At 40.1% G+C, this 24,163-nt stretch overlaps 1 protein-coding gene across 6 annotated transcripts in view; it reads right to left on the bottom strand.

The window, feature by feature from the left end:
* The window catches only part of PAK3 (p21 (RAC1) activated kinase 3), a 187,784-nt gene that overhangs the window by 58,978 nt on the left and 104,643 nt on the right, over positions 1 to 24,163 (bottom strand). Inside the window, exon 2 of one of the 6 annotated variants that reach the window (XM_058197187.1) lies at positions 7,543 to 7,810. The exons of 3 other annotated variants lie outside the window; for them this stretch is intronic. The gene's annotated coding sequence lies outside the window, so the exon portion shown is untranslated. Of the gene's footprint in view, positions 1 to 7,542; positions 7,811 to 10,368; positions 10,515 to 23,552; positions 23,574 to 24,163 lie in introns of those variants that run through there. 2 more of the 6 variants (XM_058197186.1, XM_058197184.1) reach the window with 2 other exon arrangements.

The following is a 24,163-nucleotide window of genomic DNA, read 5'->3' as shown; positions in this document are numbered from 1 at the left end:
ACAGACCAGTCCTAAGTCCCCCTCCTTCAGTACCTTTGTAATTCTGAGCAGTCACCAAATCAGTAGTCATAGCTTGACTACTGTATGGCACTGAAGTTTTGACATGGTAAACTGAGTTAATGTTGGTGGCGAAGAAATAGTTAAGCCTTTGGGTGCAGCAAGGAAGGAAGCAAACTAGTCTCCCCCATATTATTCTACATTTATCTGAAGACATTGAGCAAGCTCATCAGTTGGTTTGAGTTAAGGTATCAATAGCAGGCTGAAGATACTCAACTGCATAGAAGGGAAAGGGGCCACTAACCATTAGAAGACAATAGCTGAGTTTATTGGCAGCTTACTTCATAAATGGCAACTTAGTGCAAGAGAAGAGAAACCTGAGAAGCATTTCATATCATTTAAAGAAGCTCCACCTAAATTTATTAAAAGGGCTGGAAAATTCTTCATGTAGGTTTCAGGATTTTGTTTTTACCCCTGAGTAGCATTCCAGACAGGTGATGCTGCAGAAGAACAACAAAGATGGTTTGGGAACTGGAGGCTAAAACAGATAAAGGATGGTTGCTGGAATTAGGGTATGTCTCGTTTAATGGAAAGAAGGACTAGGGGTGACATTTTAGCAGTCTTCCAATATCTGAGGGACTGCCACAAAGAAGAGGGAGTCAACCTATTCTCAAAGCACCTGAAGGCAGGACAAGAAGCAAAGGATGGAACCAATGATGAATTTCCTGACAATAAGAACAAGTAATCAGTGGAATGACTTACCTCCAGAAGTTGTGAATGCTCCAACACTGGAAGTTTTTAAGAAGAGATTTGACAGCAATTTGTCTGAAATGGTGTAGGGTTTCTTGTTGAACAGGAGGTTGGACTAGATCACTGGTCCCTTCCAACTCTGCTATTCTGTTATCCATCCATCCCTACTTTTCTGAAATTATCTAGTTCTTAGTTCACACCTGTATGATGAGATCAATACAGAAATAGTCTTGGGTTGCCTTTGAGAATTTTGTCTTTCTGACTGCTTGGGATTGCTTTACCTGGTGATTAGGTTTGTTTCCTTGTGTGTCCAATCACACTTGGCCAATAAAAAATTCTATTCTATTCTATAATGTGTAATAGCAGAGGTTCAGAGGAAAGGTAATTTATGACAGTTTTATTGTGTGCTGGACTTTTGTAAATCACCATGAGTAGACTAAATAGATATAAACAGAAAAATAAACAAATTCTCACACTTGCTTTACTTCCATCACCTGCTCTTTGCATGTTAGCAACCTATTCTCTTTCAAATCTAAGGACAAAAATATGCCCTAATTTAATTCTAGTCACTCCCCCACATGTGTTTTCTACATTGAGAAAGGTACAATAAATTTCTTACATTCACAGCATTTTGAATGAAAAGAACCAGGTAGCAAATAAAGAGAAAAACTTCTTGTATATTAGACCTTGGAGTAGACATATTTATGCAATGGAAGTTGAGATGGAGAAACAGTTTGACTTAACAGAAGACTCCTTCCTCTGTTTTTGTAGACCAGGGGTGTCAAACTCGCAGCCTGTGGGCCACATACATCATGCGCCAGCCACACCCATGCTTGGTGTAGCGAGGGAGAAACAAGTTGTGATATGTCACGTGAAGATGTGATGCTGCAGGTTTGACATCCCTGTTGTAGACCAATTTTCTCAACCTTGACAAGTTTAAGATGTGTGGACTTCAACTCCCAGCTCTCAGGCAGGCTGAGGAATTCCAGGAGTTGAAGTCCACAGATCTTTGCCAAAGTGGAGAAAAAGTGTTATAGCGCACCATAAGTAATACATAATGTTAGCGGGCAATATTTTCAGAGATTTACCAAAAGCTGTATTTCAGCTGCTTCTCTACAACACTGCTCCTCCTCTGCAACTGTTAAGATTTTCAGAAAACTTTTTTCCTTTCCTCTCCTCTTAACAGCAAATTATCAGAATAAGTAATTCACCCAGATTCTAGAACTTGCTGTCATAGCAAAAATAAAGCTGGTGCAAAACCACATTTCTCAAAGGATTTTATTTGTTCCTCTCTTGATTTTCATATCAAATTCTCAAGGTGATTAAATTAGTAGACCAGCAACATACTGTGGACATAATATACTTAGACTTCAGCAAGGCATTCAACAAAGTAGACCACAACCTACTTCTTGGTAAGCCAGAAAAAAGTGGGATAGATAGCATCACCACCAGATGGATTTGCAACTGGCTGACAAACCGTACTCAACGAGTAGTCCTTAATGGGTCTAAGTCTACATGGAGAGAAGTAAGCAGTGGGTGCCACAAGGTTTCGTCTTAAGCCCAGTACTCTTCAATAGAATAGAATAGAATTTTTTATTGGCCAAGTGTGATTGGACACACAAGGAATTTGTCTTGGTGCATACGCTCTCAGTATACATAAAAGAAAAGATACGTTCATCAAGAATCATAAGGTACAGCACTTATTGATAGTCATAAGGTACAAATAAGCAATCTGGAAACAAAATCAATATAAATTGTAATGATACAATATCTTCATAAACAACTTAGATGAGGGAACTTACCAAATTTGCAGATGATACTAAGTTGGCAGGAATAGCTAACACCCTAGAAGATAGGCTCAAGATCCAGATGGATCTTGACAGACTTGAACACTGGGCCCTATCTAACAAAATGAAATGCAAAGTAGAGAAAAGTAAAGTTCTACACTTAGGCAAGAAGAACCAAAAGCATACACATAAACTGGGGGAAACCAGGCTTAATAGCAGTGTCCGTGAGAGGGATCTTGGAGTCTTAGTGGACAGTCAGCTAAATATGAGCCAGCAGTGTGCAGCAGCAATCAAAAAAGCCAATGGATTCGTGACTTTATACAGGACTACACAGAAAGTATGTATTTAATTATTCAAAAATACGAATTGATAAAAAATGGGGACGTTTTGGATGAGAGTTTGGAGCAAATTAACCAGTGCAATTATTCGGAAAATGGAATGGAGGACATACAAATAAAAGTGGATAAATATGAAGATTTGATCGTGAAGAAACAAGGTGATCTAAAGAAGTTTTCTTTAAATAGTTTGGATGAGCTGCCTGAATTTGTGCTACAGGAGATTGTCCCTCAAATGGAAAAGACTCACAAGCTTAATGTTTCCCAAGAGTTCTCTTTTTGGACTGATGGAATATACGGCAGTAATTTTTGGATTTCTGGACATAAGGAATTACTAGGAAATATTGTGATTGACTTTTTAAAAGGAGCAACAAAGGAAAGACAGAGATTAATGCACCAAAAAAAATGGCAAGAGACAAAAGTATTATTTTTGAAACAAGTTTTTTTTAAAATATTAATAGACAAAAATATTAGTGTCCCCGAAAGACAATTTGTGATTATAAGAGACTAGATATTTGGATATACTGGATTTTGATGAGGAAGGACTAAAGTTGAATAGATATTGTAATTAATTAAATAATATTGTAATTTTCTCTATTGAAATTTTATAAATTTTATAATCTGTTGTATTGAATTTTAAATAGAATATTCTTGAAAGATCTTATGTAAGAAAGACTTGGGGGGGAAATTATATGGTTATATGGTTATAGAAGCTATAAGGGAGATATTCTCTGAACTGGATTGGATTTTTATGCTTTAGCTGGTTTTAAATATTTTAGGATTAATTTGTTCTACTGATTTATATATTTTATTACTGTTTATTGTTAATTTTTTGAAGGATTTAGTTATGTAAGGAGGAAGTCAGAGCTAGAGAGGGAGAATTGGTATAATAGTTTTGGGGAAAAATTTTTTTAGCATATGTTTGTTTTATTTTTAACTATACCTTGTGTTTGTTCCGGGAAGCCAGGGGGGGAGGGGGGAGGGGGTTTGTGAAGGGAGAGAGGTTGAGGGGAAAGGGGGAAAAAAAATTTTGTAAAACTTTTTGAATAAAAAAAAAAAAGATGTGTGGACTTCAACTCCCAACTCTCAGGCAGGCTGAGGAATTCCAGGAGTTGAAGTCCACAGATCTTTGCCAAAGTGGAGAAAAAGTGTTATAGTAATACATAATGTTATACATAATATAAGTAATACATAATGTTAGCGGGCAATATTTTCACAGATTTACCAAAAGCTGTATTTCAGCTGCTTCTCTACAACACTGCTCCTCCTCTGCAACTGTTAAGATTTTCAGAAAACTTTTTTCCTTTCCTCTCCTCTTAACAGCAAATTATCAGAATAAGTAATTCACCCAGATTCTAGAACTTGCTGTCACAGCAAAAATAAAGCTGGTGCAAAACCACATTTCTCAAAGGATTATATTTGTTCCTCTCTTGATTTTCATATCAGATTCTCAAGGTGATTAAATTAGTAGACCAGCAACATACTGTGGACATAATATACTTAGACTTCAGCAAGGCATTCAACAAAGTAGACCACAACCTACTTCTTGGTAAGCCAGAAAAAAGTGGGATAGATAGCATCACCACCAGATGGATTTGCAACTGGCTGACAAACCGTACTCAACGAGTAGTCCTTAATAGGTCTAAGTCTACATGGAGGGAAGCAAGCAGTGGGTGCCACAAGGTTTCGTCTTAAGCCCAGTACTCTTCAATAGAATAGAATAGAATTTTTTATTGGCCAAGTGTGATTAGACACACAAGGAATTTGTCTTGGTGCATACGCTCTCAGTATACATAAAAGAAAAGATACGTTCATCAAGAATCATAAGGTACAGCACTTATTGATAGTCATAAGGTACAAATAAGCAATCTGGAAACAAAATCAATATAAATTGTAATGATACAATATCTTCATAAACAACTTAGATGAGGGAACTTACCAAATTTGCAGATGATACTAAGTTGGCAGGAATAGCTAACACCCTAGAAGATAGGCTCAAGATCCAGATGGATCTTGACAGACTTGAACACTGGGCCCTATCTAACAAAATGAAATGCAAAGTAGAGAAAAGTAAAGTTCTACACTTAGGCAAGAAGAACCAAAAGCATACACATAAACTGGGGGAAACCAGGCTTAATAGCAGTGACCGTGAGAGGGATCTTGGAGTCTTAGTGGACAGTCAGCTAAATATGAGCCAGCAGTGTGCAGCAGCAATCAAAAAAGCCAATGCAATCCTAAAATGCATTAACAGAGGGATACAATCAAGATCAAGTCATTATACCACTCTATAAAGCCTTAGTAATACCACACATACTGCATCCAGTTTTGGTCACCATACTATAAAAAAGATGTTGAGTCTCTAGAAAGAGTGCAGAGAAGAGCATCCAGGATGATTAGGGGCCTGGAGACTAAATCATATGATGAACGGTTACAGGAATTGGGCATGGCTAGGCTAGTGAAGAGAAGGCCAGGGGAGACATGATAGCAGTCTTCCAATATTTGAGGGGCTGTCACAGAGAGGAAGGGGTCAAGCTACTTTCCAAGGCTCCCGAAGGCCAGACGGGAAATAATGGATGGAAACTGAACAAGGAGAGATTCAACCTAGAAATAAGGAGGAACTTTCTGACAGTGAGAACAATCAACCAATGGAACAGAAATTGCCTTCGGAAGTTGTGGGAGCTTCATCACTTGATACTTTCAAGAAGAAATTGGACTGCCATTTGTCAGAAATGGTGTAGAGTCTCCTGCTTGGGTGGGGGGTTGGATTAGATGACCTAAAAGGTCCCTTCCAACTCTCTTAATCTGTAATAAGGATGTGATGAAAATACACCTGTCTCTTAACTCAGCTTCTGCCTCCCATATGAACATGAGCTATTATAGGCCATATGCAGTTGCCAAGACTGATACTGCTATTTTTATTTTGTTTTTTTTAAAAAATTCACAATTGGATAACTGCTTTCCTGTCAAACGGACAAGTGGCCAAAATTGGCAATGCTCTTATCAAATCCTGTTCCTGTCAAAAGTGGCGTTCCTCAAGGCAGCGTTCTTGGACCAACGCTCTTCATACTATACATAAATGATCTCTATGACCTTATCTCTAGTTATTATATTCTCTTTGTTGACTACTTCAGCTTCAATTGCAATAATACTAGAGCAAACAATAGATTTAAACTTAATGTTAACCGCTTCAATCTTAATTGCAGAAAATATGACTTCTGTAACAGAGTTATTAACGCTTGGAACACACTACCTGACTCTGTGGTCTCTTCTCAAAATCCCAAAAGCTTTAACCAAAAACTGTCTACTATTGACCTCACCCCATTCCTAAAAGGACTATAAGGGGTGTGCATAAAAGCACCAGCATGCCTACCATTCCTGTCCTATTGTTTCCTTTCATTATATCAAATTAATATAGTTATTGCATACTTTTGCTCATATATATACTTATATGATACGTAGTTATTTTACGTTGATGCTTGTGTATACTGTTGTGACAAAATAAAATAAATAAATAAAAACTCAAAAGATGCTGGTGTTATTGGTGGTACTAAGGATGACAGTTTTGGAAGATGATTTATTTTGTTATATGTACTTAATTGCTTGAGTTTTCAACATTACCTCAATCAGCTCTGAGCAGCTGAAGAAGAAAGAAAAAGAGAGAAGAAAGAAGAGTCAGTGGTACAACCCAACAGGGCAAGATCCCCAAATTGACTTCCCACTAATGTTCTCTTCCAGTTTTTCAACTCTCTATAGAAGTTCATCACAAAATCATGATAGTTTAGATGATTTCTTGATAATATTTCTAGATAAAATGTATTTGATGTCAGCGTTCCAGAAAACCCCCTCCTGCAGAAAAGACTTTGAGGCAAACATCTTTCAAAGTTCTTTTACTAGCATAGGGAAACTGGCACAGTTGTAAGTATTGTAGCTTGATGAAGGTATCCTTTCTTTTATGTACATTGAGAGCATATGCACCAAGACAAATTCCTTGTGTGTCCAATCACACTTGGCCAATAAAAAATTCTATTCTATTCTAACTATCTCCTGATATTGCCATACTTTCTTCTTTTCTGACATAGTTCTGACACAATATTTTAATCTGATGATTTCTTTACTTGTAACTTTACTTTACTTGTAACCTTCTCAGTTGGCTTTCAACAAGCAAAGTCAATAGGAAAAGCCAGTTTCACTTAATGGCCACATGATTCACTTAGCAATAGCAGTTATTTCCTTAACAACTGTTGCAAAACAGGTTATAAAATAGGACAAAACTCACTTAGCAATGGAAATTTCGGGCTCAATTATGGTCGTAAGTCAAGTCAACTTGTATCTTTCAGCTGTCTTAGAATTAATTCCTCACTCTGTCCAGTTCACCTGGTCCCAATATTTGAAGAACAGAAGAAACAATAACAGGAAGAAAAAAGAACCATCTGACAAAGCAGGTCACTTACTTTTGATCAGATGGGCCTTGACCATACTTGGGGAGGCCTCCATGAAGTCTCACAGTGACAAAATTCCCTCAGGTGAAACTTAACACTATAAATCTTAAATTTTTAACTTTGGTTGTTGATTTTGGGACTTAGCTGTTTTCAGAGAACCAGGGATCCAATCAACTTAATCAATCACTTTTACTTTTCTAATAAAAACTGGCAGGAGACAGGGGTGGGACTTACCAATCCACCTCCCTGCTGCAAATTGCTCATCTCTGGTTTAGTCATCAAGCTTAATGAAAAAAAATATGTCTGATGATGGACTTGCAGAAGTCCAACAAATCTTGCTGACAAATGGATGGTTTAAGATGTTGGTCCTAGCAAAGCTTGAACTGGTTTCAAATTCCATTTCAGGCAACAAAGGGAACATTTCTTTTCCTGCTGATCTCCTCCTGCATTTTAGCTCTGAAGATGTCTTTACTGGTCTTAAAATCTTGTTCAGTTGCATGTACTATAACGAGAAACACAGACGCATCATCTGGGCTGTCGCAAGTAGATGGTGCACACCCAACAGAAAATAAAACGGAGGTGTGAGAAGCATGTTAATGGAGCCTTAAATGGCCCGACACTTAGATAATAGTTAGAGGAATGATACCTTGATGCCTTCCACAGATCTTGCTTGCACTATTTAGGTCATCAACAAACCAGATCTCTGCCTTGCTTGCCTAGTTTTTACCTCTCCTTTGTCCAACCCAAAAGCTGGACAAGAAGTTTGTAATTACATCACCAGCATTTTCTTGATGGGTTTCAGACAGCCTTGTTTTGAATTTCAGCATGACCCAGGCCTTTTCAAGAAGTTCATTGTATACCCATTCTAAATGATTCATCATGATGTAACCTGACCCTCAGTGAATGAACACAGGGAAATAGGTACAAGAAAAAAAGAAAGCAGTATTTCCAGAGTATTTGCAACCCATTTCCTGATGTTCCTATTAGAGAAAAAAATTAAATTCCCAAAAGTTAATCACCTCCTCTCTTTTGGCACTCTGCCTTCTCTGTCCTCTGCTTATATAGATGTGTTTCTTTCTAGAGTGAGGCTTCACATTGAGTAGAGAGAGAGGATATTTTACCTTTGCATTTTGACAAAGGTTAGGGCACTCTGTTTAGGAGAGATGTAATTTCACCTGAGATATCCCATGAAACTTTCTTTGGATAGAAAGTAGCAACCTGACATCCAAGTGAGTTCTTTTGACCTTCATGTCCTTAGCAGGTATGTCTCAAAAAAGATACCATAAACAACAACTCTTAAGGATACAGGGGAATGAGGAGGAGGAGGGGTGGAGGAGGAGAAGAAGGAAAAGGGGTGATGGAGAAGAAAAAAGTGGTGGAAAAGAAGAAGTGGTGGAAAGGGAGAATTGATGGGGAAGGAGAAATGATGGAAAAGGAGAAGGTGGAGAAGAACAGTGGAAAAGGAGGAGGAGGAGAAGCTGGGATGGTGGAGAAGCAGAAGCAGAAGAAAGAGAAGAATGAAAAGAAGGAATGTGTAGAAGGAGATACATATCTCACTTCATGATGTGTATAGCTTGTTCATCAGACAATAAAATGCAAAAAAACATTGTTTACATGACAACTGAAACATCCTCACTTTTTCAGAACAAGTCAAAAGAGTATCTATGTACGGGGTGGGGGGCGGGGGGGAGGCAAAATACTTGTCTAGCAAGTTGGCAAAAACAGCAGCATACTTCCACTATAATTACCTCACACACAGTATTTTTCTGGCATGCCACAAACAGCAGCATCTGAACAGGCATTTTAGCATAAGATCAAAAGATCAGAACTATGATCGGGACAGAGCATCTTTTTACACAAAGGTGCGTGTTTTATTGTAAAAATAGTCCATCACGAACCAATCTCATAAGTAGCCCTGAGTAACACCTCCTTTATAAGGAGCACTAATAGCCATGGCACAACAGAAGACAGGTCAGCCTGAGACATGCTATCAGTAAAGTTTGATGCTGACACATTATTCTGCTTTTATTTTGAAACAAAACAAAAAAGGTTCATTCAAGCTGAATGAAAAAGAATCAGCTTGATTGCAAAAGAATGCAGAGAATGGTCATGGCTGGCTGGTGTGTGCTGTTTTTACATTTATTTAGTGATGAGGGGAACATGGTGTAGGTGTGGATGAGGGCATAAAGGTTAACTTTTGTGGTTGTTTTTAATTCTCCATCATCTCCAGTATTCTACAGCCTCCATGGCATCTGACAGTAAAGGTAAATCACAGCGGAGGCTGTCAAGGGGAACTCTTGGGCAAATGGAGAATTTGAACAGTGAAAAAGGTGCACTTTCCATACCACCACCAATTAAGCAAATTGTAAAACCAGCAGGGCGGTGCCCTGCCTCAGCAATTAAGATGCTGGGCTTGTTGGCTGGCCGGCAGTCCAGGTTTAAGACCCGAGCACCATGTCACAGGATGAACTCCTGTCCTCACCCCAGCTCCTGTCAACCTAGTACTTCAAAAGCATGCAAATGCAAGCAGTGGTGGTATTCAGCTGGTTCGCACTGGTTCAGTCAAATCTGTTGTTAATTTTTCCATAGTTTGGTGAACCGGTTGTTTCCACCACTGGCTGGCCTCGCCCCACCCACTGGGGTTGCCATTCAGGGTGGGGAGGCTGCAGGGGCACGACTGGGAGCTGCACTGATCAGCTGGGAGGTGGCAATGGACTGGCTGCCCCGATCAGCTGGGAGGTTAATCAGTCAGTTCAGTCGGACCTTCCAACTTCACTAGATCTTTTTTCCCCCTGAGAAGTTGGAAGGTCTGACTGAATTTCTTCTTTAGTGAGTGAATGGTGGTTGCTCTGAGATGGGGTGGAAGTGAAGATTTTGCATCATTGTTTTGGGATGGGTTAGAAGTGAGGCAGGCTGGCAGAATGCTGCAGGAGACTGAGTGCTGTCATGCCCCTTGGCCATGCACACCCAGCCATGCACACCCAGCCGGTCATTAGGGCAGAGAACCGGTTGTTAAATTATTTGAATCCCACCACTGAATGCAAGTATATAAATAGGTACCATGTGGGAAGGTAACAGCACGTCACATCATGCTGCTCTCATGACCGTGGAAATGTCTTCAGACAGCACTGGCTCAATGGCCTTGAAACTGAGATGAGCACCGCCCCCTAGAATCGGCAACGACTAGCAAAGTAAAATCCACAGAGACTCCTTTTTCTCTTAAAACTCGGGAAGGAGAAATTTAAAAGCAGCCTGAAACGAAAGTAAACGAGGAAGACTAATCTCAGACTAAGCCTGAAAAATTGCAAGATGAATCTATATGTAGATTCTCAATCATCCAGGTGATGCTTGTCCCAAAGGTGCTTTTTCAAACATTTCTTTGAAAACGTTTTGCTTCTCATCCAAGACCTCAAGAAGTTTTTTGGATGAGAAGCAAACATTTTCAAGGAAAAAACCAAGATAGTCCAATTGCCTTTTGAAAAGAACCTTTGCTGCAAAGTGAATCCAAGTACACTTATAGTACATACTATACAGGTAATTTTTGACTTACAACCACAGTTGGGACTGGAATTTCCATTGCTAAGCAAGGGGGTTGTGAAATGAGTCGCTCCCAATTTTACAACACTTTGTTCCATGGTTGTTAAGCAAATGACTGCAGTTGTTAAATGAATCATGGTGTTGTTAAGCAAATCTGGCTTCCCCCATTGACTTCGATTGTCAGAAACTGGCTGGGAAGGTTACAAATGGTGATCACATGATCCCAGGATGCTCAACTCTTGTAAATACATGTCGGTTGCCAAGCACTCAAATTTTGATCAAGTAACCATGGGGATGCTACAATAATTATATAAGTATAAGGCACTTTTTTCAATGCTTTTGTAACTTCTAATGGTTGTTAAATGAATGATTTTAAGTTGAGGGCTACCTGCATTGCACTGAGATGCAACAAAAGACAAGCTCCATTTAATGAGCACCCCTCAGTTTCCAGAGTACGAGTTTTAGAAGGACACATCCACTTGGTACTTCTGCCTCATGGTTTAAAACTCAGCTGATTTATGGAGACTGTGACCTCAACCTGAGAGTCTCCAAGGGACCACGGTATGGGCTGTCGTTCCCTGCATTTAATGGTTCCTATACATGATGGAGATGTCAGCCATGGAGTTACCATGACTGCCAGCAGCCCTTGGAGGATCATGCAACACAGCAGTTCAGCCATAATTTAAGCCATGAAAACTGTGGGAATCAATCATCTGCAAAGACTCTTGTAACTCTCAAAGGAGTTTCTCTGTAAGCAGAATAACAGAATTGGAATGGACCTTCAAGTCTTCTAGTCCAATCCTCTTCTCAAGCTGAAAACTCAATACCACTTCAGTCCAATAGTCATCCAATCTCTTCTTAAAAATCTCCAGTGTTTGAATATCCAAAACTTCTGAAGGCAAGCCATTCCACTGGTTAATTCTTCTGTTAGGAAATTTCTCTATAGTTCTAGGTTGGTTCTCTCCTTGATTAGTTTCTATCCATTGCTTCCTGTTTTGTCTCCAGGGTTCAGCAGAGAATAGATCTTGGGATCTGACATCTCTCCAATCCATTTTAGCACCAAGAAAGGATTACTTGCGAAATTCAGCTAGACCTTGTTCAGAGTCAATATAAAAAAGCTCACCCGCTATAGATTGTTTTCTTTGACCTCTAATTGAAAATTCAGCATTCTGGTGTAAAATGTTCATGATTTAACTAAATTGTTTCCTGGATTCATCTCTCGGTCAAGGAATTAAGTAAGAATTTGTTTTGGGGAATTTGAGTTGGGATAAGAATCTAATGTTCCCTTGGAGATAGCATGGTAGGGACCATAGACTGGAAATGGGCAACATCTGGCTTTCTAAGAAGAGAAGAATATAAATCTAGTTATGTTGAATCAGATCAAAGACCAATCTTGTCCAGCCTTCTGTTGTCACCACCCAATCCCTCTGAGATGCCTACACAAAGACCCAAGACCTTATTCAGGCCCTTCTACAGAACTCCACTCTGACTTCCATTTTCTTTTCTTTTGGGGTACTAGTGGTAGCAGAAGACCCCTTGCTTCTTCTCTGTACCATTCTTCTCTCTTTTGTTTTCACCCCCAAAATGCAAGATTTAGTTCAAGAAGCCATAGCCTCATTCTGGCTTGGCTTCAGACCACATAACCTGATTTATTCTGGATAACCATTTATCCAGAATGATATAGGGTCTCCTGCTTGAGCAGAAGGTTGGACTAGAAGACCTGCAAGATCCCCTTCAACTCTGTTATTCTGTTATTGTGTTAACCTAATCAGCTCCTACAGACTATAACAAAGTCAATTCAGACTGAGGGTAATTTTTCCAGCCTTCAGTCTATTACTGTGTTTCTCAACTTTGGCAACTTTATGGGCAAACTTCAAAACCCAGAATGCAGGGAATTCTGGGAGTTGAAATTCACCCATCTTAAAGTTGGCAAGGCTGAGAAACACTAGTATCTTCTGATTAGAGAGCAAGGAAAAGGAGGATAAAGAATTTGAATTATTTACCATCACCTTGGGAGGTAAAATCACTAGAACATAAACCTCTTGTTTGTAGCCTATAATCAAAAACACAACTTAAAAATACTCATAGTCTATGTTCCCTACATATTGCTGTTTTAAAGCTAAGTGGGAAATTGTAAAACGTGATCCATGAATCAGTCGTTCAGCCAGAGAGTAAAAGCTACTAGCCTTTTTGCTTTTAGATAAATCTTGCTTAATTTATCTTGAGCATTGACAAATAAAGATAACTTTCTTCAGTCAGTTGACACAGATTAAACATTTTCTATACAGGTAGTTCTTGACTTAACAACCATTTGAAGTTACAATGGGACTTATGACTTATGATCATTTTTCACATAACCATTGAAGCATCCCCATGGTCATGTAATCAAAATTCAGATACTTGGCAGCAAATTCGTATTTATGACGGTTGTCGTGTCCCGGAGTCATGCGATTCCCTTTTGTGACCTTCTGACAAGAAAAGTAAATGGGGAAGCAAGATTCACTTAATAGAATAGAATAGAATAGAATAGAATAGAATAGAATAGAATAGAATAGAATAGAATAGAATAGAATAGAATAGAATTTATTGGCCAAGTGTGATTGGACACACAAGGAATTTGCTTGGTGCGTATGATCTCAGTGTATATAAAAGAAAAGATACCTTCATCAAGGTACAACACTTACAACACTTAATGATAGTCATAGGCTACAAATAAGCAATCAGGAAACAATCAATATCAGTATAAATCATAAGAATACAAGCAACAAAGTTATAGTATAAGTGGAAGGAGATGGGTGATGGGAATGATGAGAAGATTAATAGTAGTGCAGATTAAATAGTTCGACAGTGTTGAGGGAATTATTAGTTTAGCAGAGTGATGGCATTCGGGAAAAAACTGTTCTTGTGTCTAGTTATTCTGGTGTGCAGTGCTCTATAGCGTCGTTTTGAGGGTAGGAGTTGAAACAGTTTATGTCCAGGATGTGAGGGGTCTGTAAATATTTTCACAGCCCTCTTTTTGATTCGTGCAGTATACAGGTCCTCAAGGGAAGGCAAGTTGGTAGCAATTGTTTTTTCTGGAGTTGTAATTATCCTCTGAAGTCTGTGTCTGTCTTGTTGGGTTGCAGAATCAAACCAAACAGTTTATAGAGATGCAGATGACAGACTCAATAAGTCCTCTGTAGAACTGGATCAGCAGCTGCTTGGGCAGTTTGAGCTTTCTGAGTTGGCACAGAAAGAACATTCTTTGTTGTTCTTTTTTGATGACGTTTTTGATGTTAGCTGTCTATTTTAGATCTTGCGATATGGTAGAACCTAGAAATTTGAAGGTTTCTAATGTTGATACTGTGTTGTCTAGTATTGTGAGAGGTGGAAGTATGGAAGGGTTTCTCCTAAAGTCTACCACCATTTCTATGGTTTTGACTGTGTTCAGTTCCAGATTGTTCTGGTCGCACCACGAGGCTAGTCGTTCAATCTCCCATCTGTATGCGGATTCATCATTGTCTCGAATGAGACCGATCACTGTTGTGTCATCTGCGAACTTCAGTAGTTTAACAGATGGAGTCATTGGTATACGGAGAGAAGTGGGGAGAGCACACAGCCTTGGGGTGCCCCTGTGCTAATTGTACAGGTATCTGATGTGATTCTGCTTAGCTTCACCTACTGCTTCCTGTTTGTTAGGAAGCTTGTGATCCACTTACAAGTCTGTTCAGGTACCTGTAGCTGATTTAGCTTAGTTAGAATAGAATAGAATAGAATAGAATAGAATTTTTTTATTGGCCAAGTGTGATTGGACACACAAGGAATTTTTCTTGGTGCATATGCTCTCAGTGTACATAAAAGAAAAGATACGTTCATCAAGGTACAACATTTACAACACAACTGATGATCAATATATCAATATAAATCATAAGGATTGCCAGCAACAAGTTATAGTCATACAGTCATAAGTGGAAAGAGATTGGTGATGGGAACTATGAAACAATTAATAGTAGTGCAGATTCAGTAAAAAGTCTGACAGTGTTGAGGGAATTATTTGTTTAGCAGAGCGATGGCCTTCGGGAAAAAACTGTTCTTGGTCTAGTTGTTCTGGTGTGCAGTGCTCTATAGCGTCGTTTTGAGGGTAGGAGTTGAAACAGTTTATGTCCAGGATGCGAGGGATCTGCAAATATTTTCACGGCCCTCTTCTTGATTCGTGCAGTATACAGGTCCTCAATGGAAGGCAAGTTGGTAGCAATTATTTTTTCTGCAGTTCTAATTATCCTCTGAAGTCTGTGTTTTTCTTGTTGGGTTGCAGAACCGAACCAGACAGTTATAGAGGTGCAAATGACAGACTCAATAATTCCTCTGTAGAATTGGATCAGCAGCTCCTTGGGCAGTTTGAGCTTACTGAGTTGGCGCAGAAAGAACATTCTTTGTTGTCCTTTTTTAATGATGTTTTTGATGTTAGCTGTCCATTTGAGATCTTGCGATATGATAGAACCCAGAAATTTGAAGAGTGTCTGGAATGATGATATTGAATGCTGAACTAAAGTCTACAAAGAGGACTCTTGCATAGGTCTTTGGAGATTCAAGATGTTGTAGGATGTAGTGCAGAGCCATATTAACAGCATCATCTGTTGATTTATTTGCTCGGTATGCAAATTGCAAGGGGTCTAACAGCGGATCTGTGATGGTTTTCAAGTGGGACAGCACTAGCCTTTCAAAGGTTTTCAAAGCTATAGATGTTTCAGCAACTGGTCTGTAGTCATTCAGTTCCTTGATGGTGGGCTTCTTTGGCACTGGGATGATAGTAGAGTGTTTGAAGCAAGAAGGAACATAGCACGTCTCTAGTGATTTGGGCCTGGGTACTTACGGGACCGCCTGCTGTTACCGCATGCCTCCCACCGACCCGTACGCTCTCACAGAGAGGGACTTCTCAGGGTGCCGTCCGCCAAGCAATGTCGGCTGGCGGCCCCCAGGGGAAGGTCCTTCTGTGGGGCTCCACACTCTGGAACGAGCTTCCCCGGGTTTACGCCAAATACCTGACCTTGGACCTTCCGTCATGAACTGAAGACACATCTTTTCACTCATGGGCTGGCTTAAATTTGATCGATTTTAAATTTTCTATTAATAATTTTAAATGGGGTTTTAGTTTATTATATATTTTAAACTTTTTAGGCCAATTATAAAATAAGTTTTTTAATTTGCATTTTAAATTGTACATTGTATTGCCTGTTTTTTACTTTTGCCTGTACACCGCCCTGAGTCCTTCGGGAGAAGGGCGGTATAAAAATCAAATAAATAATCAAATAAATAATAATAATTTATTGAAGATATGGGTGAAGATGGGGGCCAATTGGTCAGCACAGACTTTTAAGCAATCACGTTACTAATTTAACAACTGCAGTGATTCACTTAACAAGTATGGCATGAAAGGTCGTAAAATCCTCTTAACAACTGCCTTGCTTAGAAATGAAAATGTTGAGTTCAGTTGTGGTTGTAAGTTGGACGATCTGAACTACCTGTTCTACAGTCCTTTGCAAATAGTTTATTTATTTATTTCTTATTTACTAGAATCACTCAACTCCTGAACTCTAGGCAGTGAACAAAACCATAAATCTGTAAAACCACACTAGTTCTTCAGCCTCTGCTTTCATTACACATATAGCCCAAGATGAGGTTTTATGAAGCCCTGGAAAGAATTAAAGAGCCGTGGTGTGGCTCAGGCTGTAAGATAGCCTGTTATTAAAACACAGCTGCCTGCAATTACTGCAGGTTCTAGTCCCACCAGGCCCAAGGTTGACTCAGCCTTCCATCCTTTATAAGGTAGGTAAAATGAGGACCCAGATTGTTGGGGGGGCAATAAGTTGACTGTATATAAATATACAAATAGAATGAGACTATTGCCTTACACAATGTAAGCCGCCCTGAGTCTTCGGAGAAGGGCGGGATATAAATATAAATAATTAAAAAAATGCCCCCATTAGGGTTTGGCAACCTTCACTGTGTCTCAAAGAAAAGGTTTTTTGTTCTTTTTAATTTACATTTATATCCCGCCCTTCTCCGAAGACTCAGGGCGGCTTACAGTGTATAAGGCAATAGTCTCATTCTATTTGTATATTTACAAAGTCAACTTACAAAGTTATTTCAAAAGTGTTATGGGAAATTTAAACGGCCTTTTTTCCTATTGTTCTGTAAGCCCAGAAGAGACTGCACTGATCAAGGAAGGGTCCCTAAGATGATAATTTCTTCAGAACATCATCCAGCTTTCTGTCCTTGACACTGATTGCCTCAATGTTTAACAACCAAGCATAAATAATTTCCTCATTTTTTTTAAGTATCAACCATCTTTTTCCAGTCGTAGCTTGGGAAAAAAATTAAAATGTGGTCACACTTTGGGGGCTATTGACAGCTGTTACCCAAGAGCTTGTATAATTTTTTTATTTTTTTTTACATTTATACCCCGCCCTTCTCCGAAGACTCAGGGCGGCTTACAATGTATAAGGCAATAGTCTCATTCTATTTGTATATTTTTTTACAAAGTCAACTTATTGCCCCCCCCAACAATCTAGGTCCTCATTTTACCTACCTTATAAAGGGTGGAAGGCTGAGTCAACCTTGGGCCGGGCTCGAACCTGCAGTAATTGCAGGCTCTGTGTTCTAATAACAGGCTTCTCTACTGCCTGAGCTATCCCGGCCCATTTGTGGGCGAAACCTTCACACTCTTGTACAAAACCCAGCATAAATGAAAACAGACAAAATCTTGTGTGAGGAACTACCTTGCAAGCTCAAACCAAAGACTGCCAAAAGCCAATGAAGCTTTGCAAGAGATTGAAAAAACATCTATGTTATTTTATTTATGATTGAGGTCCCCTGGGGAGGAGAGGGGTCTCCAGAGATGCATCTCCAATGTCTCCAAACCAAACTCACATCTCACAGAATTCTTTGTAGGTTCCAGTAATTCAATTACAGAATAATAGAGTTGGAAGGGACTTCAGAGGTCTTCTAGTCCAGGGGTCTCCAATTTTGGCAACTTTCAGACTTGTGGACTTCAAGTCCCAGAGTTTCTCAGCCAGCAAAGCTGAAGTCCACAAGTCTGAAAGTTGCCAAGGTTGGAGACCCCTGTTCTAGTCCAACCTCTTGCTCAAGCAGGAGACCTTATACAATTCCGGACTAATGCTTATCCAGTCTCTTCTTAAAAACCTCCAGTAAATAGAGCATCCACAATTTTGAGCAGTAAACCCTTTTACTGACTAATTGTTCTCAGGAAATTTCTCCTTAGTTCTAGTTGGATCTCTCCTTAATAAGTTTCCTTCTATTACTTCTTGTCCTGCCCTCAGGTGTTTTGGAGAACAGGTCAACCCCCTTTTCTCTGAGACTGTCCCTCAAATACTGGAAGACTGCTATCATGTCATTCCTAGTCCCTCTGTTTGTTAGACTAGAATTACCCAGTTCCTACAACCATTCATCTTGTATTTTAGCCTCCATTCCCCTAATCAACTTTGTTACAATGAGTTTACAGATTCAAGATCAATGAGCCTTCTCACTTAATTCCTTCAGCAGCATTTCTATTTAGAAGCAGACATTGTTTATTTTATTTATTTATTTATTTATTTATTTAGTCGAGTACATATTAAATAATATATATAAGTATAAGCATGAATTGAATACATAAAATGAATACAATTAAAGGGAACATTAGGACAGGGACGGTAGGCATGCTGGTGCTCTTATGCACGCCCCTTACAGACCTCTTAGGAATGGGGTGAGGTCAACAGTAGACAGTCTTAGGTTAAAGTTTTGGGGATTTTGGGATGAGACCACAGAGTCAGGTAAGTGCATTCCAGGCATTAACAACTCTGTTATTGAAGTCATATTTTCTGCAATCGAGTTTGGAGTGATTCACTTTAAGTTTGTATCTATTGTGTGCTCGTGTATTGTTGTGGTTGAAGCTGAAGTAGTCATTGACAGGAAGGACATTGTAGCAGGTGATTTTATGAGCTATGCTCAGGTCATACCGAAGGTAGCATAGTTCTAAATTTTCTAAACCCAGAATTTCAAGTCTGGTGGCATAAGGTTGCGAGCAAAGGAGTGGAGTGGAGAACTCTTCTTGTGAAATATTTCTGGACGCGCTCAATTGTCCTGTTTTCTCCCAAACAGAAGAGCTGGGGAAGGAATTAGGTTGTGACATTAGAAGACATTGTCCTGGCTTCTCTTGGCTGCAGTACTTGATGGAGATGACTAAATTGACTGCTTTGATTAAAAAAAACACAATTAAAAATGAAACTTTGATTTTGGGTTTTACCGATTAGATATGTTTGAGTTATAGAAATATCTAGTTTATATATTGTTATGTAAAAATAAAAAGTTGAGGTTTGATGCTATTATCTTATTCTACTGTACCAGAGGGAGTCGGAAGTCAACGCCTTAACTTCCTTTTTTCCATTTTCTTTACACTTTTCCCTTCTCCCTCCCTAAATTTTCCCACTATTTTCTTTTGTATTTTTGTATTTTATATTATAAACTAATAAAAGAAATCTATATTGAATGTGTTATAAAGTTGATGTAGAAATAAAAAATAAATGTGTGTGTGCCCATCCTGTTAAGACAGTGAGGGAAGACCTGCGGTTTCAGAAAGCGCCCTGCTAGTGTGCATCTTTTTCTACTCATCTTCATCGCCATAGCAACAGACAGTTTGAGCACCTGATCAGGTCACAGTAACCAAGCCTCTTTTGCTGCATTTCTCAAGGATGAGCTGAGCTTTCTGTTTGTCTGCAGCTCCTTTGTACCTTTTTTCCAGACTGAAAACCTTTCCTGCCCTGTTAGGGCCACCCCCCCCCCCCAAGGTTGCTGCATACAGAATTATGGCTCTCCCCATCGTATGCAAGCACAGATTGTCTGAGCCCCTCACTGATGGAAAAGAGAGAAGGCTGCATTGAAAGCACCAGTAGGCACTTCGAAGCTCCTTTTATTTCTCAAGCGCCTTTTAACTACAGAGAGAAATATTCATTCCCACCATGATAAGGGATCTGGAGGATAAATTGTATGATGAACGGTTGAGGGAACTAGGTATATCTTGAAGAGAAGGATGGTGGAGGTGGGGAGAGACATGATAAATAAAGAGATATTTTTTGAGAGTGAGAACAATTAATCAATGGAACAGCTTGCCTCCCAGACTGTGCTATATCACTTTCCTACTGCCTTGAAAGAGGCGGTGGTGAGGCCCCTCCTTAAGAAGCCCTCCTTGGACCCGGCTATTTTGGCAAACTACCGTCCTGTCTCCAACCTTCGCTTTGTGGCGAAGGTTGTTGAGTGTGTGGTGGCATGTCAGCTTCCACGGTACCTGGATGAAACTGTCTATCTAGACCCGTTCCAGTCCGGCTTCAGGCCTGGGTACAGCATGGAGACGACTTTGGTTGCATTGGTTGATGATCACTTGAGGTCTCGGGACGGGGTTGTTCCTCTGTCCTGGTCCTATTAGATCTCTCAGCGGCTTTTGATACCATCGACCATGGTATCCTGCTGCGGCGGCTGGAGGGCTTAGGAGTGGGGGGCACCGTTTTTCGGTGGTTCTCCTCCTATTTCTCTGACCGATCGCAGACGGTGTTGGCAGGGGGGCAGAGATCGACCTCAAGGCACCTCATGTGTGGGGTGCCGCAGGGGTCGGTTTTCTCGCCTCTCCTGTTCAACATCTATATGAAGCCGCTGGGTGAGATTATCCGTGGTTTTGGGGTGGAATACCATCTGTACGCTGATGACACTCAGCTGTACATTTCCACCCCTAACCACCCCACTGAAGCTGTCAAAGTGATGTCCCGGTGTCTGGAGGCCGTGCGGGTCTGGATGGGGAAGAACAAGCTTCAACTCAACTCGTCCAAGACAGAGTGGCTGTGGATGCCGGCATCCCAGTACAGCCAGCTTATTCCATCACTGACTGTTGAGGGCGAATCATTGGCCCCCAGGGGGAGGGTTCACAACGGGATGGCTGTCTTTAGAAGAACAAATGACGGCCGTCGCCAGGGGAGCTTTTTATCAGGTGCACCTGATTCGCCGGTTGCGTCCCTTCCTTGACCGGGATTCCCTACGCACGGTCACTCATGCCCTTGTCACTTCCTGCCTGGATTACTGCAATGCTCTCTACATGGGGCTCCCCTTGAAGAGCACCAGGAGACTTCAACTGGTCCAGAATGCGGCTGCACAGGTAATAGAAGGGGCACCACGATGCTCCCATATAACACCTCTCCTGCGCGGCCTGCACTGGCTGCCGGTGGTCTTCCGGGTGCAATTCAAGGTGTTGGTTATCACCTTTAAAGCGCTCCATGGCACAGGACCGGGTTACTTACGGGACTGCCTACTGCCACCCATCGGCCTGTGCGCTCCCATAGGGAGGGCCTCCTCAGGGTGCCGTCAGTCAAACAATGTTGACTGGCGGCCCCCAGGGGGAGGGCCTTCTCTGTGGGGGCTCCTGCCCTTTGGAATGAGTTGCCTCCAGGGTTGCGCCAACTCCCCGACTTCCGGTCTTTTAAAAGCGACCTTTTTATTTCACCATGCGGGGCTAGCCTGATGAAATTTTTAAGTGGGGGTTTTACCATGGTTTTATCTTAGTTTTAATCCTATTTGACCATTTTATAATCAGTTTTTTAATATGTTTTTAATTTTTGTTTATGTTTATGCTGTTTTATTTGGCTGTAAACTGCCCTGAGTCCTTTGGGAGAAGGGCGGTATAAAAATCGAATAAATCAATCAATCAATCAATCAATCAATCAATCAATCACTGGAGGTTTTCAAAAATAGACTGGACAACCATTTGACTAGGATAGTATAAGACCTCCTGCCTTGAGGAGGGAGCTGGACTAGAAGACCTCCAAGGTTTCTTACGGCCTAAGATCTATTTTCTAAAACCAGGAATTCTAATATTACATTATTATAAGAAATATGAAATAGGAAATAAAATATAAAATATATAAATAAAATAATAAAGTAACGTAACATAACAACATAACATAACATAACATAACATTCCACAGGATTCTGAGATGCTTTCTAGACCTACATTCCTCAGATTTCTCTTAGCACCCTATTATCTAGGCTGGTCACTTCTTCTCATCTCTGGGATTATTTTCAGAGCCAATTACAGTTTACAGGTAGTTCTAAGGTAGGTCATTTAGCCCAGAATTACTGTCATAAAACATGCTGGTCATTAAGTGAGTCACGTAACCAATTTTATGACATTTTTGTGATGGTCATTAAATGAATCACTCTGGTCATTAAGTGAATCTACAGTAATTCAGTTTCTATTACTGAACTATTCACTGTAGCCCTTAACTTCATATACCTCAAACTCCAATTAAGGATACCCCCAACCTCACCAAAGTTGCTCCTAAGTCAGAGGTGGGCAACTATGCCCCTTTTATGATCTTTGGATTTCAACTCCCAGAATCCCTGAGCCACTTGGAATTCTGGGAGCTGAAGTCCACAGACTGAAAAAAGGCCATAGCTGCCCACCCCTGTTCTAAGTCCTTCAAATATCATTCTGACTGCTGGAGAACATTTTAGGCCTTCTTTTTTAAGCACGCCATGGTATCATCAGTGAAGGGAGATGAATGTGGGATGTTATTCCACTCAACTCTCTTCAGTGAGCCACGAGAAGTTTTAGAGACTCAGTTTTCACAGTTGTAACCAGATAAGGATTTCTTAATATTTGAGTGTACTTACAAGCAGAATATATGAAAATGCAGCTCAGCATTCCGCATAACTAAAGACCACCATGGCTTTTTTTTAAAATATAGAAACAATTAGTACTTTCTCTTTGGGTATAGGTTGAGGAGGATTTCTAGCATAATCATCCAGCCTTAGCATAATAGCCAAAATATCTTGTCTGCCTATTAACACTCCAAGTCCTGTTTGATTGACAATTCTTCTGAAAAAAAACACATCATCATATCATGCCAGGGAACAAAGCCACTGATCCAGTCCCAATGACTATACAAATATGACATCTTCTTCCCTGTAATCAAATATGTGGATGACCTTGGGGAATTAGGGGATGAGATACTGCCCAGAAAACAATCAAGAGAAGAGATTCACAAGCCCCCAGTTGCTTAATAATTGGAAGAAGAAATTTAGGAAGGATCCACCCTAATGGATCAAGGAGTTAAAAGTGGCAGTGAGAAGTTTGAACCTTCAAATTTGCAAAATTCTGTTAATGTAGCCTTACAATAAATTAGAATTTGCTCATTTAGTCATGTTTTCTATCTAGTTTATCTAGAAAGGCTGATATTCCTACAAGTACATAGTTAATGTGAAGAATCCATTCCCACGTTAGGGTTGATGGCAACTAATGTAGACAGCATGGAAAAGGGGATTGGGGGAATTCATGGAACAGACGTCTATCAACATCTTCCAAACACTCAGTTACCTCCAATTGAGATTAGCCTGCCTCCAAATACCAGTTAATGAACAATGGGAGAAGAAGGCAAATATGTCTCCCTTGGAGAAAGTGATTCTGTTAGGAAGAGTTAGAGGTAAAAGGAAACCAGGCTGCCAAAGAACACGGTGGCTGAACACCATCAAAGCTGACAGCAGCCAGAGCACAGAAAAACTCAAAAGTGCAAGATTGGAAGACGTGCAGAGACTTGGCTCATAGAATCGTCAGACAAGACTGAATGGATAACATCGGCAACATCAAATCTCCATTTCGAAGTAACAGTAACAGAGTTGGAAGGTACCTTGGAGGTCATCTAGCCCAGTTCTCCATCTTTCAAGCAACCCACAGATATCTATTTGTCCACTCAGCCTGATCAAGTAGGGCTGTCCTGATGCCTTTTGGAGGTGCTGGTATCACAAGGTCCAGGTTCCTAGCCAATTTTAGGAGGTGCAATCTTAACACATCTGGAAGACATTGAGTTGGAAAAGGTTTCCTTACTGTAATTAAGCTGCAGCTTTATGTAACAGATATGACTCCTATGTACTTCCTTGTTTATCCCTGCCTCCACATTTCTCTCTTTTCTTGTTTCTATTCCTAGATTGTTCTCATGATCAGTACATTGCAATGCAGTGTTTGTTTATTTTTCATTGTAGGTTGAGTGATGGACTGATGGATTTAATGGCCTGTTTTCCCTCTATAGTTATAGCCAACTCTAAGCAACTTAATTCCAACTATTCTTAAGGAGGGCTAAAAGAAAAAAAATATTATAAAGCATAATGAAAATAAAGTCAACTCCAGTGCAATGATGCAATCATAACAACATCTCCCCGCAGCAGAGAATTCTAAAAATGTAATTAGAGCAACACTCCCTGCAGGAGAGACCAAATTCTGATGTACTGGCTTCCCCAAACC

Source organism: Ahaetulla prasina, chromosome 11 (assembly GCF_028640845.1).
Source record: "Ahaetulla prasina isolate Xishuangbanna chromosome 11, ASM2864084v1, whole genome shotgun sequence".
In the NCBI taxonomy this organism is placed as follows: Eukaryota; Metazoa; Chordata; class Lepidosauria; order Squamata; family Colubridae; genus Ahaetulla; species Ahaetulla prasina.
The sequence above is the reverse complement of the archived record's forward strand: the minus strand, read 5'-3'. Positions and strand labels throughout refer to the sequence as shown.